Source organism: Notolabrus celidotus, chromosome 8 (assembly GCF_009762535.1).
Source record: "Notolabrus celidotus isolate fNotCel1 chromosome 8, fNotCel1.pri, whole genome shotgun sequence".
In the NCBI taxonomy this organism is placed as follows: Eukaryota; Metazoa; Chordata; class Actinopteri; order Labriformes; family Labridae; genus Notolabrus; species Notolabrus celidotus.
This window is the reverse complement of record NC_048279.1, coordinates 36,920,824-36,928,080: the sequence shown is the minus strand read 5'-3', so window position 1 is coordinate 36,928,080 and position 7,257 is coordinate 36,920,824.

The window sequence follows — 7,257 nt, the reverse complement described above, 5'->3', positions numbered from 1 at the left end:
ATCAAGGTGGAGCTGAGGTAGAATAAAAAACTAGCAGCAGTCTTTCATCCAGGAAGTAAAGAAAGGGAATGCTCCCCATTTACGTGACGTCCTCCAGGTTCCTAAGCTAAGTTCTGGTAACTAGGGTGAAATCTAAAAGACGTTAAAGTCACCCCTCCAGCGTGATATTTCTTCAGGTGTCAGGTGCCCCGGCAGTCTAAGCCTATAGTGGTCTAAGTATGTAGCAGTTCAAGCCCATAGCAGTTTGAGCCTATATCAGTCTAAGCCTATAGCAGTCTGAGCCTATAGTAGTCTGAGCCTATAGCAGTCTAAGCCTATAGCAGTCTGAGTCTATAGCAGTCTGAGCCTATATCAGTCTAAGCCTATATCAGTCTGAGCCTATAGCAGTCTAAGCCTATAGCAGTCTGAGTATATAGCAGTCCGAGTCTATAGCAGCCCGAGCCTATAGCAGTCTAAGCCTATAGCAGTCTAAGCATGTAGCGGTTTGAGACTAAAGCAGTCTGAACCTATAGAAGTCTAAGCCTATATTAGTCTGAGCCTATAGCAGTCTAAATTTACAGAAGTCTAAGCCTATAGCAGTCTAAGCATATAGCGGTTTGAGACTAAAGCAGTCCAAGCCTATAGCAGTCTGAGCTAGTGGTAGTCTGAGCCTATAGCAGTCTGAGTCTATAGCAGTCTGAGCGAATGGCAGTCTGAGCCTATAGCAGTCTGAGTCTATAGCAGTCTGAGCTAATAGCAGTCTGAGCCTATAGCAGTCTAAGCCTATAGCAGTCTGAGTCTATAGCAGTCCGAGTCTATAGCAGCCCGAGCCTATAGCAGTCTAAGCCTATAGCAGTCTAAGCATGTAGCGGTTTGAGACTAAAGCAGTCTAAGCCTATAGCAGTCTGAGTCTATAGCAGTCCGAGTCTATAGCAGCCCGAGCCTATAGCAGTCTAAGCCTATAGCAGTCTAAGCATGTAGCGGTTTGAGACTAAAGCAGTCTAAGCCTATAGCAGTCTGAGCTAATAGCATTCTAAGCCTATAGCAGTTTCAGCCTATAGCAGTCTGAGCCTATAGTAGCATAACTAAGAGCTGGTCCAAGCCTGAGCCAGTCCTAATTATAAGTTTGAAGCCTACTCTTAAAAGTAGAGAGGGTGTCTGCCTCCCGGACCCTGACTGGTAGGTGATTCCAAAGGAGAGGGGCCTGATAACTGAAGGCTCTACCTCCCATACTACTTTACAGATAGTTAACTATCCTCATGTTTAGATGATCTGTTTTTAAATAATGAGTCAGTAACTCGTTAGGTGTTACATAAAGATCTGTGTGAGGACAGGATGAAACCACTCTCAGGGGTCAGAGTCTGAAACAGACAGAAACTGATGAATGTGGATCTAAACGAGAATTTAAAGGAGTTCCTGAAAAGAGCAGGAAAAAGCGTTTTAATTACATCCACACAACGTGGCCATCACAGCCTGCGTCGTATGGCGAACATCTGCATTTTAATCGATTTAGTTTCCTCCCCCCTCCTCTCCTGCCTCTGTGTCTTTCGAGATCATTAACTTTATTGGATTGGACATTCCTGTTGCAAAAACAATTCAGCATAATCATTTGCAATGCAACTCCCCAGTGCGGGATGCAAATGCTGCTCCGCTCGCCGCCCCGGCCTGGCAATTACTGACGGAGCACAGATGCGGGCGGCCGCTCCGTCAGAATAAAGTCGAGACTGCAAATAATGTGATTACTCAGTCATTACATATTGGAGTGCATTCATTAGAGCAGCAGAGGATTCTGGGCATTGTTGACATCGCCTTGGCAGAGCGCGGGACGTGACAGGATGTCAAGAACGTAACGCCCATAATCTCATCTCCTCGGCGGTCCAAGACTCCCCGAACTCCGGCGAGCTCCAGACGAACGCCGGCTGACTGTTAATGAGGAGGCTGTCATGTGACTCCAGGTGGTGCAGGAGGAGCAGGTCAGGTGACGCGGCGAGGAGAAACACGGCGGAGGTGTTTTGTTTCTGATTCGGTTCAGAGGTTTGATGTAAAGGTCAGAGCTGCTGCTTCACACGACACACTTCACGTCCACCAGGATTTTAACACACGGAGAGCCACAGCAGGAGGAACACACACACACACACACATGCTGTGACTGTGTGTGTGTGTGTGTGTGTGTGTTTTGAGTACAGGGAAGCAGATCTGCTGTGAATATGAATCAATGAATCACGATGAGCAGACTTGTTTCCTGACTCTGACTCGTCATCTTGTTGGAGAGGATAATAGTTTCCTGTTTTCATGTTTGTGTCTCCGTCTGTTTCTTTTCAATGAATCAAACTTCTTCCTGAAGACATTTAAATGTTTCCTGATTCTCCTAAAGTCCTGATTTAACACAAATCTGAACGTCTCTTGTCTCTTCTTGATTTTAAAATGTTGCAGTTGTCCTTTAAGGCCAGTAATGGCTTGGCGTCTCACACAGTTTTGGGGCCTTGAACACACCACAGGTCTCAGAATACCAGCTGTGTTATTAGACTAAATAAATACTAAGTCCATCCCTCATCAGGAGCTTTGAGTAGTGGTTCAGGTCTCTGATAAGGACGTCCCCCGCTCTACCTAAGAGGAGACCTGAAGCTCACTGGAGGGGTCATGTTTCCCGTCTGACCTCTAGACATCTCAAAATCTCCCCCGAGGAAGAGGAGAGCCGTGCTGGGGCGACTTACTTGGACTGCTGCCTCAGTGACCTGAAGAAGGAGAGGAGAAGAAGGATGGATAGATGGATAGATGGATGGATGGATGGATGGATGGATAGATGGATGGATGGATGGATGGATGGATGGATGGATGAATGGAGAGATACTTCATGGATGAATGGATGTTATCACAAAGTCAGTTTTCTTGGTTCTAATTCTTGGATGGACGGATGGATAGACGAACGGACGGACGGACGGATGGATTAATTGTGGGACAGGTGGACGGACGGATGGATGATGAATGTCATCATAAAGTCTTTTCCTGGTTCTTACTCTTGGATGGATGGATGGATGGATGGATGGATGGATGGATGGATGAATGGATGGATGGATGGATGGATGGACAGATGGATAAATGGATGGATGATGAATGTTATCACAGAGTCTTTTTTCTAGGTTCTTACTCTTCGATAGATGGATAAATGGATGGATGATGAATCGATGGACTTTTGGATGTTATCACAAAGTCTGTTTGCTTGAATCTCTCTGCGTGTCCACCCTGGATCTCTGTCCGTCCACCCTGGATCTCTGTCCGTCCACATTGAGTCTCTCCACGTCCACATTGAGTCTCTCCACGTCCACATTGAGTCTCTCTGCATGTCCACGTTGAATCTCTGCATGTCCACGTTGAGTCTCTGCATGTCCACGTTGAATCTCTGCATGTCCACGTTGAGTCTCTGCATGTCCACGTTGAATCTCTCTGTGCGTCCACGTTGAATCTCTGTGCGTCCACGTTGAATCTCTGTGCGTCCACGTTGAATCTCTGTGCGTCCACATTGAATCTCTGTGCGTCCACATTGAATCTCTGTGCGTCCACGTTGAATCTCTGTGCGTCCACGTTGAATCTCTGTGCGTCCACATTGAGTCTCTCCACGTCCACGTTGAATCTCTGTGTCCACGTTGAAGGATGGATGGATGATGATGAATCGATGGACTTTTGGATGTTATCACAAAGTCTGTTTGCTTGAATCTCTCTGTGTCCACGTTGAATCTCTCTGCGTGTCCACCCTGGATCTCTGTGCCTCCACATTGAATCTCTGTGTCCACATTGAGTCTCTCCACGTCCACATTGAGTCTCTCCACGTCCACTTTGAATCTCTGTGTCCACATTGAATCTCTCTGTGCTTCAACGTTGAATCTCTGTGTCCACATTGAATCTCTCTGTGCTTCCACGTTGAATCTCTGTGTCCACGTTGAATCTCTCCACGTCCACGTTGAATCTCTGTGTCCACATTGAGTCTCTGTGCGTCCACATTGAATCTCTCTGCATGTCCACGTTGAATCTCTGTGTCCACATTGAATCTCTGTGTGTCCACGTTGAATCTCTTTGCGTCCACGTTGAATCTCTGTGCGTCCACATTGAGTCTCTCCACGTCCACGTTGAATCTCTGTGCGTCCACGTTGAATCTCTGTGCGTCCACATTGAGTCTCTCCACGTCCACGTTGAATCTCTGTGCGTCCACGTTGAATCTCTGTGCGTCCACGTTGAATCTCTGTGCGTCCACGTTGAATCTCTGTGCGTCCACGTTGAATCTCTGTGCGTCCACGTTGAATCTCTGTGCGTCCACATTGAATCTCTGTGTCCACGTTTGACACATTGCATCTGTAAACGGAGTCAACACGTTGAAGTGCGTCCTGTCGGAGCCCTGATGAGCTGTATATTTTAATACCTCTGCAATAAATTAAAGAGCTGTTTAATTTAGCAATTTGGAGCGGTATGTTAATGTGTGGAGAAAGAGGGACTCTCGCGCTGATGCATTCAATGGAATGAAATGAAATAACATATATTTGAAAGTGTAATTTTTCTTTAACACACATTATTATTATTTCAGTCCTTGTAATTGAAACTGCAATCCAGGCAACTTGTATTAAATTAGATTGTGGTAAAATTGCACCTTTGGTTTTTCAAGGCTGACTGAGTCCTTGCATCAAATGAATTTAATTATTCCTGTAGCCCATATATTATTAATCATCTATATTGATTTCTGAACTCCCAGACTGCTTGTGGATATGCAAATGCAGCCGCAGCAATATCGGGATGGGCTCATTTGCATGGGAGCCCATTATTATTTTATAAGTAAATTTTAATGTGGACTCAATTAAAACTCAGCCAGTGGAACAGCTAAATTGGCCCAAGGTATGAGCTTTCTGAGATTCATGTGCGGAGCCGGGATATATCAATTAGTAAAGATCAAACTTTGGCTTCTCTGGAGGGGAAAGAAAATGCTGGAATTCAATCAGAGCGACGGCAGCGGCTTTGACTCTCCGGGTCCATCTTTGGTGGAAACGGTCCAGGTTGTAATCAGATCTGCCAAATGGAATTATAACCCGGAAAATTCCTCCGCTCAGTCGCAGCTTCACGGAGGAGGAGGAGGAGGAGGAGGAGGAGGAGGAGGTGGAGGAGGAGGGAGGGGGGGGGAGGTCACTTCAATATTTTATCACCTTTAACGTGACCTTCCTGCTCCCATCACAGGTCACAGATCTGTCCTGGTTTTAATGAACTTCACTGGAAATTACCTTTATGGTTCTGAATTAAAGATGCATTCAGCTCGGTTACATTAAGTCGCTGTGAAACTCCACAGATCTGATATCTCTGGATCTCTGCTGGATTCAAAGTTTACTGAGTTTATTATGAAATCTCTGTGCTGCTTGGACCACAACCAGGAATATGTCAGCAGCTCTTTGCATGGAAACTGTCGACCACTGGAGGTTGGCATCCGAAGGCTTACTCTGATTTCTTATCTTTATTCAATCAGAAAGTTTCATTTCAAACATAATTTTTACCAAATTTAGTCTCTGTTGTTTTGGAACGAACACTTCAACATCAGAAAGTTAGATTCCTTTTTATAAAGAGCAAAAAACTGTTTAAAATGTAAGTGTTTGTGATGATTCAAGATTCAAATGATCATTAAAGGACCAATAACTCTGCATGTATCTGTCACCTGCAGCTGTCAACCACAGGGTCCAGTATTTAAAAGTGCAGTGTATAATATTTAAAGGTACAGTGTGTATTTAAAGGCACAGTGTGTAGTATTTAAAGTAACAGTTTGTATTTAAAGTAACAGTGTGTATTTAAAGGTACAGTGCGTAGTATTTAAAGTAACAGTGTCTATTTAAAGGTACAGTGCGTAGTATTTAAAGGTGCAGTGTGTATTTGAACGTACAGTGTGTGTATTTAAAGGCACAGTGTGTAGTATTTAAAGTAACAGTGTCTATTTAAAGGTACAGTGCGTAGTATTTAAAGGTACAGCGTGTAGTATTTAAAGGTGCAGTGTGTATTTGAACGTACAGTGTGTGTATTTAAAGGTGCAGTGTGTATTTGAACGTACAGTGTGTAATATTTAAAGGTACAGTGTGTAGTACTTAAAGGTGCAGTGTGTTATATTTAAAGGTACAGTGTGTAGTATTTAAAGGTACAGTGTGTAGTATTTAAAGGTACAGTGTGTTATATTTAAAGGTGCAGTGTGTTATATTTAAAGGTACAGTGTGTAGTATTTAAAGGTACAGTGTGTAGTATTTAAAGGTACAGTGTGTAATATTTAAAGGTACAGTGTGTAGTACTTAAAGGTACAGTGTGTTATATTTAAAGGTACAGTGTGTTATATTTAAAGGTACAGTGTGTAGTATTTAAAGGTACAGTGTGTTATATTTAAAGGAACAGTGTGTTACATTTAAAGGTACAGTGTGTAGTATTTAAAGGTACAGTGTGTAATATTTAAAGGTACAGTGTGTTATATTTAAAGGTACAGTGTGTTATATTTAAAGGTACAGTGTGTTATATTTAAAAGGTACAGTGTGTTATATTTAAAGGTACAGTGTGTAGTACTTAAAGGAACAGTGTGTAATTTTTAAAGGTACAGTGTGTAGTACTTAAAAGTACAGTGTGTTATATTTAAAGGTACAGTGTGTAATATTTAAAGGTACAGTGTGTAGTATTTAAAGGTACAGTGTGTAGTATTTAAAGGTACAGTGTGTAGTATTTAAAGGAACAGTGTGTAGCATTTAAGGGTGCAGTGTGTAGCATTTAAAGTACAGTGTGTTGTACTTAAAGGTACAGTGTGTAGTATTTAAAGTACAGTGTGTAGTACTTAAAGGTACAGTGTGTAATATTTAAAGGTACAGTGTGTAGTATTTAAAGGAACAGTGTGTAATATTTAAAGGTACAGTGTTATATTTAAAGGTACAGTGTGTAATATTTAAAGGTACAGTGTGTAATATTTAAAGGTACAGTGTGTAATATTTAAAGGTACAGTGTGTAATATTTAAAGGTACAGTGTGTGTTATTTAAAGGTGCAGTGTGTGGTAATTAAAGGTACAGTGTGTAGTATTTAAAGGTGCAGTGTGTGGTAATTAAAGGTACAGTGTGTAGTACTTAAAGCTTGTTTTAAGGGATGGCTAATGATTAGCAGTAAAGTAAACTATGTCTTGTCCAGGGTGGTCGTAGTTCTGTTTTTGGACTTCTCCCTTTTAAAGCATCGAATGCAGTTTCAGTTTAAAGTCTGGAGTGTGTTCTGAACTCTTTGGACAGACAGAG